Source organism: Mastomys coucha, unplaced genomic scaffold (assembly GCF_008632895.1).
Source record: "Mastomys coucha isolate ucsf_1 unplaced genomic scaffold, UCSF_Mcou_1 pScaffold3, whole genome shotgun sequence".
Taxonomy (NCBI): Eukaryota; Metazoa; Chordata; class Mammalia; order Rodentia; family Muridae; genus Mastomys; species Mastomys coucha.
Window position 1 is genome coordinate 72,474,796 of NW_022196909.1, and position 12,722 is coordinate 72,487,517.

General features: G+C 42.9%; 1 pseudogene; it reads right to left on the reverse strand.

Annotated features, from left to right (window-relative positions):
• Nucleotides 1–11,670: 11,670 nt before the first annotated feature.
• Nucleotides 11,671–12,722, reverse strand: part of LOC116074496 — a 3,593-nt pseudogene continuing 2,541 nt past the window's right edge.

Consider the following 12,722-nt stretch of genomic DNA (forward strand, 5'->3'; position numbering starts at 1 on the left):
TCCTTCAGTCTCTGCTCCATAGTTAATCTCCGCAACTCCTCCCATGGGTATTTGATTCCCCCTTTTATTATAAATAATTAAAAAGAACTTAAGAGAAATTGAGGATAATAGACATTTGCTTATATCTTTTCAGAAGTATTCAGAACCTCTGTTTTGAAGGAAGTGGTTTGGTCAGAGTGGGTGCCAGCTGGGTAGTGCTAATGCAGCCTTCATGGGGCTAGGTTGGTTCCTGTGAGGGTGAGTGTGTTCCCTTCTGTGTCGTGCTTCCTGTCTCATTATGTGATCTCTTTTGTATGTGTTTCTACTATTGGATGCCATCTGTCAAAAGATCCTCATACAAGCTGAGCACAAGCTAGAATAATCAGAATCATAATCTAGGCAGACCTTTACCTTTGTGGTGTGCTCAGTCTTGGAGATTTTGTTATAGCCAAAATGGGCCAAAACACATGAAGTCCTTCATAACATCCTTCAAACATTCTCACAATGTTAGTGAGCAATTGTACTGAGGCATAGTGATGAGGAAGAAGGCCCATGCCACCACTGCCAAGTCTCAGTGGACATACACTGGCACATTCTTTTTTTCCTGCATATCAGAATCAAACCACTAAGTTCAGCTTATACTCAAGAACAGAGAAATGAAGCCCAGTTGCTTGAATAAAGAAGTGTCAGAGAATATTCAACATGTGATCAAAGTGCACAATATATTTTTTATTATTTTTATTAGATATTTTCTTTATTTACATTTCAAGTGTTATCCCCTTTCCTGGTTTCCCCTCTGAAAACCCCCTATCCCATCCTCCTCCTCCCTGCTTTTATGAGACCATTGTGGATGTCAAGAAGTGCTTGCTGACAGGAGCTGGATATAGCTGTCCCCTGAGAGGATCTGCCAGAGCCTGACAAATACAGAGGTAGATGCTCCCAGCCAATGACTGGACTGAGCATGGGGTCCCCAATGGAGGAGTTAGGGAAAGGTCTGAAGTTGCTGAAGGGGTTTGAAGTCCCATAGGAGGAAAAACAATATCAATCAACCAGACCCACCTGAGTTCCCAGGCACTAAATTACCAACCAAAGAGTACACATGGAGGGACCCATGGCTTCAGTTGTATTTAAATGAAGATGTCATTATAGAGCTGATGGCTTAGTTAGTGAAGTCCATCTGTCTAGCAAGTACGAGGATATGCAAGAAATCCCAGGCACATAGAACAGTTATGCATGGTGATACATGTGTTCAAACCCAGCCCTGGGGATGCAGAGAGAGCAGGGTTCCTGGGACTCATAGGAGTTATGGCTACCCATATGAGACCTACCTAAGATAAAGCCAGCCAAACTTCTAGCAGAGATGAAGTCCTACTCTTACCGAGGGGTGACTGGCAGGTGCGGGTGCTGGAGAAGGAAAAACAACCATTTGAGGGTGTGGGCAATGGTTGGGTGGCCATGCTTCTGTGTGTGCCTTGCACACATGCACATAAAGCAGCATTAACTAGACTTAGTGGCTTATAAAAAAAGACAGTTGGATGAGGATGTGTTTGGGAGCTGTGGGAGAAGGAAAATATATAGGTGGATATGATCATATTGCATTGTATGAATACAATAAAGAAAATTTACTTTAAGGAGAGAAGTAGAGATGAAAATACAAATGCTCAGCAGTGGCTGTGAGTTGGTAGTGTCCCTGTAGGTGCTTGGTTGTGGTTCTCACAGCACTGGTGCTTGTTTGGGGGAAATCATCTTTGTGGCTATTTGGGTTTTTGGGACCATATTCAGCGTTGAATGATCAGACATACCTTATAAAGTCCCAAGGGAGCTGGGCAGGGAGGCCATGCCTGTCTAATTCCAGCACTTAGGGATAGGTGGTAGGAGCAGTGAGGCAGGTATATCTCTGTGAATTTCAGGCCAGGCTGGTCTACCTAGTGAGTTCCAAGACAGCTAGGCTACAGAGACACCAGCACCTCATCTAAGAGATGCTCTGGTGACAATTTTAGTGAAAAGGAAGAAACCAACCCAAGAAAGCTGCTGTGCCATAGGGCCACTCTAGCTAAGAAAAGCTGCCATCTTAAGTAAGGGTCTAGGAAGTTACAATTAACCTAGTGTGAGCAGCCTTCACATCATAGTCATCTGTTTGCTTGGGAGAAACATGGAAAGGGGCTGGGAGACGGCTCAGTGAGAGAAAATGGTTGCTGTGAAACCCTAATGCTTGTGCCTTGTGCCTGTGATCCTAGCCATTTATACATACAATGAAATGCTCACCATACTTGGCTGAGTGCCAGTTTTTTATCTGGAAAATAAGAGCAATATTCAACTGCACCTTTAAGAACATGAGCTGGCTCATATCGATTGTCAATTTGACAGGATCTAGACTCTCCTGGGAAACAAGCCTCTTCTCACACCTGTGAGGGATGACCTCGGTGAGGGTAGCCTTTGGCTGTGCCTGTGGCTGATTATCTTAACTAGGTTAATTAAGGTGGCAAGGCCATGCTAACGGAGGATCTTGATGCATAGAAAGACAGTAAGCTGAGCACAGCCATTCATTGCTGTTTGCCTGGCAACTGCAGATGCTGCTTGTTTGACATCCCCATCATGATGGACTGTATCCTCAAACCACAAGCCAAGATAAACTCTTCTCTAAACTGCTTTGTTGACATATTTTTAAACTGTGTTTTTACAGGTGTCAAGCTAGGTGGCAAATACCTTTACCTGCTGAACCATCTCTAGCTCTTATCAAAGTATTTTCTCACAGCAATAAGATGAGGAACTATTAAAGTCTCATTGATTGGCTAATGCATGGCATGTACTCAATGAACAGCACTGACCCTGGTCACTGGATGTGAATGGTGTTGACACTTTGGGCACTGGAGGGGAGGCAGTGATTTGTTCTTCTCACTGTGGAATACAAACAAAAAGATCCAGGGAACACAGACTGTAGTTACAAGTGTGACCCAGGTGGGAGTGGAGCCAATGTCTAAGAGGAGACCTGGAAAATCTTCAGCCCTGGATTCCAGCCTAGAGAATGGTGCACCCACATCTGGAGTGGGTCTCACCTCACTGAGCCCCTCACAAGCATGCCCCCAGGCTAATCTAATCAAGGTCATCCCTCACAGGCAAGCACAGAGTCACGTCTCCTTTGTCATTCTGGATTCTATTAAGCTTAGCAGAAAGAGGATGCTAGCCAAAGCAAGATTCACATAGATGCTACAAACTTTAAGGAGAACTGGATTCTGAAGAGGGACTTTTCACATTCTTCCAGTTCCAGGATTCCTTCCATGTTTAGAGTGTGTGTGTGTGTATGTGTGTGTGTGTGTGCATTTATATGTATGTATGTATGTGTATTTATATGTGTGCATGTCTGTGCATGTGTTCCTGTATGTGTGTAAGTACGTGTGTGTGAATGTGTGCAAACATTTATGTGTGAATGAGTGTGCACATCTTTGTGTGTCCATGAGCATGTGTATGTGTGCTGCATTCAAGTGTGGAGATCAGAAAACAGCCTCAGGCCTGGGTCTTCACCTTCCACATTATTGATTCAGGTCTGTCTTGTTCATGCTGACCCATACCTCAGGCCAACTGGCCCAGGAGCTTTCAGCAGATTTTCCTGTCTCCATCTCCCTTTTTTTTTTTTTTGTTTTTGTTTTTTTGAGACAGGGTTTCTCTGTATAGCTCTGGCTGTCCTGCAACTCACTCTGTAGACGAGGCTGGCCTTGAACTCAGAGAATTTCTGAGGTGGATTACCTGCCTCTGCCTCCCAAGTGCTGGGATTAAAGGCATGCACCATCATTGCCCAACCTCCATCTCCCATTTTGTTATAAGGATGCTGAAGAAGCTGGGATCCCAGCATTCAGGCGGCAGAGATAGGGGGATCTCTGTGAGTCTGAGGCTAGCCTGGTCTACTTAGTGAGTTCCAGGACAGCCAGGGCTACATAGTGAGACTGTCTGAGCATACCAGCCATTTTCATCTTCTTTAGACACAGCTATGACTCCATTCCATGAAAGACTATGGAAATGGGCCCTATTAATATTCTCTCACAGAATGGAGGTGAATATGATCAGAATAATTAAGATGTGTATGAAAATGTCATCATCAAGTCTATTATTATGCATAGTAGATATATATTAACAAGACATTTAAATTTGTACATTATTATCACAGAAGACCTTCAGCTGTAGCATGTGTTTGTGCAGCAAGGGATTGTCACTGCTGATGCTGTGGTGAAAGTGTTCATGAGCCTGTCCCACCTGGGAGAATGCTATGTAGAACTGTGGAGATGTGTAGGAGGGATGGAGGGTAAGCCTGACTCTGAATCATCAGACCTCAGGGCCTAGCCTCTCCCTCCTATGCCTCTTTGATAGCTGTACCCCAGCTGCATGTGGTCCTGAAGGTGCTAGAGCATATAGAGGTTAATTTCGTCATTATGGGGAAGCTGTCATCCATTGAAGGGTGAGATGTTTATGTTGGTGAGGTTGCTTTGGAGTCACCTATGAAAGTCACCTTCATTCATTCTTTTGTAACTAAGTCCAATAAAATCATTGCATCACCAAGTTGGACTTGGGTAGAATTGTCACTTTGGTATGTCATTGGTGCTCTGTCTGGAGTGAGTAGATGTTAGTTCATGACTCCCCAGGAGAGGTTTATATAATGATGTAAAAAAGTGGAGCTCAAGGATAGCTAGTTTTCATAGCCCTGAAAGGTGCTATGTTGGCTTCTGGGTGACAAAAGACATAGCCCACCCAGCTATGAATTCTGCCCATGAGGCTGGCTTTACCAGCAAGATGTCTCCATTTGCACAGTAGTGGCTCTGATGTTATGAGGTAACCAACTTCTCTCTGGTTGTATCTGAGGTCCATTCCACAATCTGTGCCTGGTACTGTAAACTCATCAAAACCCTAAGGCTGGAGAAGTCATTGGTCATTGAAGGGACTGAATAATGTTGCTTGGTTCTCTTGATACAGCAACAAGCTCTCTTCATAAGTATTTATGTTTACGTCTATGGACAAATGCCACTCTGGGCTTTAAACTGAGAAGTCTTTCATGAATTGTGATAAAAGCAGAGACTCATGGCTGTACAGGATGCTGAGAGGGACAGATGAGTAATCAGATCTGCATAAGACATTCATACCATCCCTTCTAAGGGTCAAAGAACACTGTTAAGAGAGGACAGGAGAATGTAAGAGCTGAACCATAGGGAGAAAGGCTGTGAAATGTCACCCTCAGGGGAAGACACAGCCACTTTAATCATCCTATAACAGTTGTGAATGCACATAGTGTGTTTGCAGAGTACAGGACAGATGGAGGAGGAGTTCAGGAGTCCTCACTGCTGAACTATTTGCTACAGATTCAGAGAAATGAGCAGTTATTGACTTCATTTGTGTACCCACTGATGACTCCAACAGGCTCCAACATATAATCTAGAGGGGCCCTGGTCAAGCAAGATGGTCACAAAGAAAACCCCAAAATCATGAGTCTGGGAAAGATAGTAGGGATGGTGTGGGATAAGGGATGGAAAGGAAATAAGAGCAAGGAAGAGGAATTGTCAAATAAGAGAAATAATCAATAAAAATGGGGAAAAAGTAAGGTTCAGAAAGGTGAGTCACCTCCTGTGGATATCTTGGGTAGGCTACCAAACATCAGGATTTGATAACACTTCTTGACAACAGGTCTTATTGGCCAGACAGTGTTTAGAGCATTTCTCACACCAGGCTATGTTCCAGGCATGTAAGGACCAGGGGGTCAAGTCTATTACATCTCTCTGTGCTGGAGAATCAAAGCCTAGCCCTTGAGAACACGAACCATGTGCTTCTGGGTATGGGGTCAGCCTCTGAACCCCTTAAGGAAGACTGACCCTCAGTTATGCAGAAGCCACCAACTGTCCATCTGTCCATAGCTCCTCAATCATGTACTCTTCCCTCTCCATGCTGGAAGGCCAACTGGCCTAGTCCTGTGCAGCAACTATACCTGCTGTGGGTTCATGAGTGCTGTGGTCCTGTCATGTCTTGAAGATGCTATCTGCTCCAGTCTTTCCTGATATCTGGCTCTTAAGTCTTTGGGGCTTCTCTTCTGTGATAGTCCCAAGTCTTGGGGAGGTGACATAATATTATAACAGTACCTGACCTTAGCATGGCTTTCTCTTACCTGGTGATGACTGTCACAAGATAAAATATGAAGCCAGATATGTGAGAACAGCAGTTACTTTAGCTGAAATGATTTGAGCTAAAGCCAGATACCTCAGCACAGAGAAAAAGAACCGATGGACCTGACACAGGTTCTCAGGTGGGGGAAAGGAAAGTCCTCCACCATATATGTGGATAGTTGCTATGCTTTTTTTTTTACTGCCAGGCATGTCCACAGCATGTTCTACACAAAAAGAGGGATTCTCACTGCTGGGAAAGGACATTAAAAATATTGGCCTTCTATGAATTGCGGTCCTTCATGTGGGTCACTGACCTGGCTGCCCAACAAAGGGCCCTGTTATAAATATCACTTTTATTTTCTTAGATGAAGGAAGGAGACACACTGGTCAGGTTGAGCCCAGAGCATTCCTTCTTTGTTCTAAGTATCCCTAGGCCTGGAATCTTCTAGCCTGCCTACAGTCTAATCTTCCAAGCTGAGGTTTCTCACTGAATTGTTCTTGGAAGAGCTGATGCTGAGCTCCATGAACTGCACTGCACTGACTAAATGAACTGAATGGAACTGCATGAATGCAACTGTACTCAATTGAATTGAGCTAACTCTTTCCCTGCACTGCTCTTAATTAGCCTCTCTTTCCTGTTCTTGTGAGACTTAGGTCTATCTTATCTCTGATTTATTTTATCAAATCTTTCTGATTCATCACTTTGCCCCTAAATTAGATGTAATTGTTTAGGAATAAAGATGTGTACTAAAGGTGTGTATGTATTCCAGCCATAGGGATTAAAGGTGTGTTGTGTGTCTGTATTCCAGCCATAGGGATTAAAAATGTGTTGCGTGTCTGCATTCCAGCCAGATCACACAAATCTAGAAAGTCTTTGGATGGAATCCCTTGCCAGAGCAGCAGTGTTACTAGATTAAAATTCCTTTACATCTTCCCCCTTACTGTTTAAGCTAAGAATTGTACTCGGTTTAACTATTACAACAGAAACAATTATAAATTCCACAAACTTAACATTCAGAATGTCCTTATGAAGATCCATTGATGTGATAGTCCTTCATAACTGCAGTCCTGATCATCTGACCTTCAGCAAATGACCATTTCAGCATCAAACTTTTCCAGTCTGTCAGTCTAATGAATGATCTGTCCTTCAGTTGGTTTGTTGAGTTGTCCCTATGCAGTAGCTATTAGCTTTTTGCATCATCTACATTGTTGTCTTTCTGCATCTCTTCCTTCCTCGAGTTGTGCCTTTCATATGGAAGCTTCTCTTACCTGGATCAGATCTTAATAAAATTTGATGGAACCCATAGTCATTCATAGGCAAAAATCTCTCCTTTAGTGTTACATATTCCCTGACTTCATTCTGATATTAAAACATCTTTAAAGTGTACAGGTTGATCTAATTCAGAAGTTTTTCTATAATCCAGTATTTTTCAGCTAGTCTTATTCCCTCTTTCTGTTTATCAAGGTACAATTAGATATTTTTGAATCCACAGATGACTTAGACACTTCAGCACTTACATATCCCATGCCTGCCTCTGGGCCAACAAGCTAGGCTTCGTACCCATTTAAACACAGAAACAATCAAATCGTATTACATAAGATATCAATACACAGTGTTAGTTAAAGTAGGTATCCATTATCTAAGATTGAAGGAATATTAATCTGAGCTCCCCATTGTAGTAAGATCTCTTTCCCATAGATTCATGGCTATATCTGCCACATAAGGCTTTACTATTCCTATTTGACCTTCTGGTCACACATTTAATTCGTTTTACACTTTGTTTTACTTAGGATAATGGTTTTTTTTGTTTTTTAGATATTTTCTTTATTTACATGCGAATTTCTCCTTTCCCAGTTTCCCCTCCAAAAAACAAAAAAACAAACAAAAACAAACCCCTGTTGCCTCCCCCCTCCCCATGCCTGCCACCCCGCCCTCTCCCACTTTCTGGCCCTGGCATTCCCCTACACTGGGGCACAGAACCTTCACAGGGCCGAGGTCCTCTCCTCCTATTGATGATCGATTTCGCAATCCTCTACCATACAAGGATAATGTTTTAATCTCTACAAACTGTGTAGATACCTTTTGAAGGTGCCAATGAGGGTTCCAAGATTCTCATGAGATTATAGTTATATCAGCTCCTGCTTTCACTAAGCCTTCAATTTCAATACCATTTAATTTTAATTTACATTTTGATCTCTGGTCAGTGAACACCCTTAGGGAGTTTCTAGTATTTAAAGGATTATCTCATATGGAGTTTCCCATAGGTGAGGGCTTACCTCATATATTGATTGCTGATCTTCATTCATTAGTCCAGTGCCTAGCACAGATCCTGGAAGGATCTAGAAAAGTCTCTAGGAAAACTTTGCCTAATATTCCTTTTCAGTTTAGAAAAATCAATGTTCCTTAGGACTAACTACACCTTTTTAGATCAGGATGAGTTCACAACTTGACTCATTCACTAAGATCAGTGGGGAATGTAACAGAGCTCCAAGACCTTAGCATGACTAACTCCATGATGGAAGTACTATTCCGTATGTAAAATTCAGCACTAGACAGCACCACATGCTAAAATGAGAAGAAAGGCCCAACATATCAGATCCATAGATCTGGGAAAGTATCTAAATGCACTAATCTTGCTTTTTAGCTTTTATAATTCTGCTTGTGGCTAACTGTTCTTGTTAAATGAAGTATGTCAACCCAGAATATGAAAGCTCAACATGAAAAAGGCTCAAGCATACACTGGGATCCTGAATGCCCAGTGTAGTTGCAGGCTAGCTAATAAAGACTTTCCCTTGGTTTAAATCTGTTTTTGAGCAGTCTTCTTGGTGAATGCCCCCACAACAATAAAGACATCACATTTGTGGCTAAGCACATCACTGACACTTTCTCTGCACTTTGACAGTTGTGAGTTTCTGTGTACAAAGAGACTTCTACAACAAGGTGTGAGTGCTGCCAATCATGATGGTGTCACCAGTGAGAACTCCATACCAGTCAAGCACAATGTTGTTTTTGAAGCTTTCAATGGTGATCACAGCAAATTAAAAACATGTTTCTTTGAAGATACTGACTGGGCATGATAACAGGTCTAGCTATGATGTGGTTTGAGCATATTCATGCCCTTGTTGCTAACATGTTTCCCCTGCTCATTCCAGCCACTTCCCATCAACTCTCCCTTCTACTTTCATGCCTTTTTTTGGTGACCCAGTGGATTTCTTCTTATAATTTTTTATTGGTTATTTTATTTATTTATTTTCAAATGTTATCCCTGCCCCTGTTTCATCTCCACAAACCCCCTATTACCTCACCCATATCCCCTCCTTCTATGAGGGTGCTCCTCCACCCACCCACCCACTCACTGCTTAGTGCCCTAGCATTCCCCTATCCTGGGGCATCGAGCCTCTACAGGACCAAGGGCCTTCCGTCCCATTGATGCCAGATAAGGCAATCTTCTGCTACATATGCAGTGGTGCCATGGGTCTCTCCATGTGTACTCTTTGGTTGGTTGGTCCCTGGAAGCTCTGGGGGGTGGTGAGGGTAGTTGATATTGTTCTTCCTATGGGGTTGCAAATCCCTTCAGCTTCTTCAGTCCTTCTCCTAACTCCTCCATTGGGGTCCTCATGCTTAATCTGATGGTTGGCTGCAAGCATCCACATCTGTATTGGTCAGACTCTGGCAGAGCCTCTCAGGAGACAGCTATATCAGGCTCCTGTCAGCAAGTACTTCTTGGCATCAGCAATAGTGTCTGGGTTTGGTGTCTGCAGATGGGATGCATCCCTAGGTGGGGCAGTCTCTGGATGACCTTTCCTTCAGTCTCTGCTTCACTCTTTGTCCCTGCATTTCCTTTTGACAGGAGCAACTCTGGAATAATATTTTTGAGATGGGTTGGTGGCCCCATCCCTCAACCCAGGGCTGTGCCTATCCACTGAACATGGTCTCTACAGATTATCTCTCTCCTTTATTGGATATTTAAGTTAATATCATCCTTGTTGGGTCCTGGGAACCTCTTCAGTCCCTAGCATCTGGGACTTCCAAATAGCTATTCCCAGTTCCCCTTCGCCCACTACTCCATACCTCCATTCAAATCATGACCCTCTGTACTTATTCTCCCATGTCTCCTCCCACACCTGATCCTGCTCCACTTCCCCCCTTTTCCATCCCAGATCTCTCCCTTCCTCTACCTCCCATGATTATTTTCTTCCCCATTCTGAGTAGGACCAAAGCATCCACACTTTGGTCTTTTCTTCTTGGGATTCATATGGTCTGCATTGCAACTTTATGAGGTCCCATTTGTCAATTCTTGATCTTAGAGCCTGAGTCATTGGTGTTTTGTTCAGGACATTTTCCCCCTGTGCCAATGTGTTTTAGGTTCTTTCTCACCTTTTCTTCTATTAGATTCAGTGTATCTGGTTTTATGTGGAGGTCCTTGACCCATTTGGACTTGAGCTTTGTACAAGGAGGTAAAGAATGGATCAATTTCTATTTTTCTACATCCTAACTGACAGTTGAACCAGCACCACTTGTTGAAAATGCTATCTTTTTTCCACTGGATGGCTTTGGCTTATTTGTCAAAGATCAAGAGACCATAGGTGCGTGGGTTCATTTTTGGGTCTTCAATTCTATTCCATTGATCTACCTGCCTGTCACTGTACCAATACAATGCAGTTTTTATCATATTTCTCTGTAGTACAACTTGAAGTCAGGGATGGTGATTCCCCCAGAAGTTCTTTGATTGTTGAGAATGGTTTTCGCTATCCTGGGTTTTTTTTTTTTTGTTATTCCAGATGAATTTGAGAATTGTTCTTTCTATGTCTGTGAAGAATTGAGTTGGGATTTTGATAGGGATTGCATTGAATTTGTAGATTGCTTTTGGTAAGATGGCCATCTTTCCATCTTCTGAGGTCTTCTTAGATTTCTTTCTTCAGAGACTTAAATTTCTTGTTTTTTTTTTTTTTTAAGATTTTAACATTTAATAGAAACTATATACAGTAATTTCACTATATCTTACATGTAGGAGCCACCACAGAATTTATATAAGTTAAAATCAAGAATAATTAAAGAGAGCCCAGACCTGTGAGCTGCTTTTCTCAGTCACAGTTCACTAGGAAAAGGGGTTGCCCAATTATGTGGAGCAGAGGGAAGGCTTAAATACAGGCCTTTAGACCCAGCTAGCCAGACACTCAGAGCCAACACCTGAAGAGCACCGTTCTTGACCACAACCCCACCTAGACATCCATGTTGATTTCTGTCCATGACTTAGGAAGTCCCATTACAGAAATGTCTTTTTCCCAGGCAGTCTCCAATGTGCATTGCATCCCAAAGGTAGGGATCACCTCACGCTCTGCTATTCCTTGCAAAAAAAAAAAAAATCCCAAAACTTAAATACTAAATATCCATTCCACACAAACTTGGACTTTGTCTATAGCACTCTAAAGCCCCGAAGGAAACAATGTGGTCTGAGCTGTCTCTTTTCAGGGAGAGATGATCAGAGATACGCTTGTCTGAAGAATGGAAAGTTCAAATCCAAAGGCAAACAATTCCTGGAATGGACCGTCAACTGATAGAAGTGGGTTCTGGCTTTCCATTTGCAGTAGCCAATCCACACTGAGGGGATGGTACATAAGCCTTCTCTACATTCTGAGGTCCCTGGGATCTGCACCCATCCCCAGTCACCTACATCTGTCCTGGGCCTCTGGCCATTTCTGTGACTGAATGATCTTCAAGAGTTAGTGAAGGATCAAATAGCAACGGCAATGGGGGGCATGGCATGCCATCACCCACAACATCCAAGTCATCACTGAACTCCAGTGGTAAACTCTCAGTGGGCTTAAGCTCGGCAGCACTCAAGTACAGATCCATGGGGCTGGCTTCCAGATCGTCTGGCACAGACAGTACCTGCTCAGGTTTATACATCTGAGGAGGCAACTGGAAATGCAGTGGGCAGCAGGGATCCTCAGAAAGGCTTACAGGAACTGGTTTGTTGCAGGATACCTCTTCAGATCCCTGGTAGCATTTGAAGAGAACCTGATTTGTATCCTGACAGATATCTACAGAACAGTTAAGGAAAATAAACCAGGACCCATTGGAAAAACACAATACAGGAGTCTGCAGTGCCAAACACAATCTAACAATGCAGAGAACTACTACATTTCACTGAAAGCCAAATGCAAAAGAGTAATTTTTAGTTACTGCTCTAAGTGTAATTCTGTGCACATGATTTTAGCCCTACTCACTCCCAACTTCGTTCCCAGGACTCTAGCCATTTAAACTAGAGACAGGAAGTGTCAAGTGGCAACAACTTGCCAAGGAACACACCGACAAGAGAAAACCCATATGGAAACAAACACAAACAGCTTGTTGCAGAACAAAGCACCATCCTCCTCCCAGAGTCAAGAAACACAATGTTCTTTCTGCAGAAAACTTTAGTGGTTGGTTGTTCCTAATAATATGATAAACTCACTATAAACCCAAGAACTGACTGTGTGGCCAAGAGTGAACTCGGCCCAATCATCTGATTTACCTCTTAAGTGCTGTGTTTTTTAAATTAAGCTGACACAGCCACAGGTTTCCACTCTCCCCCTACTCCACACTCTCTCCACTTTGGT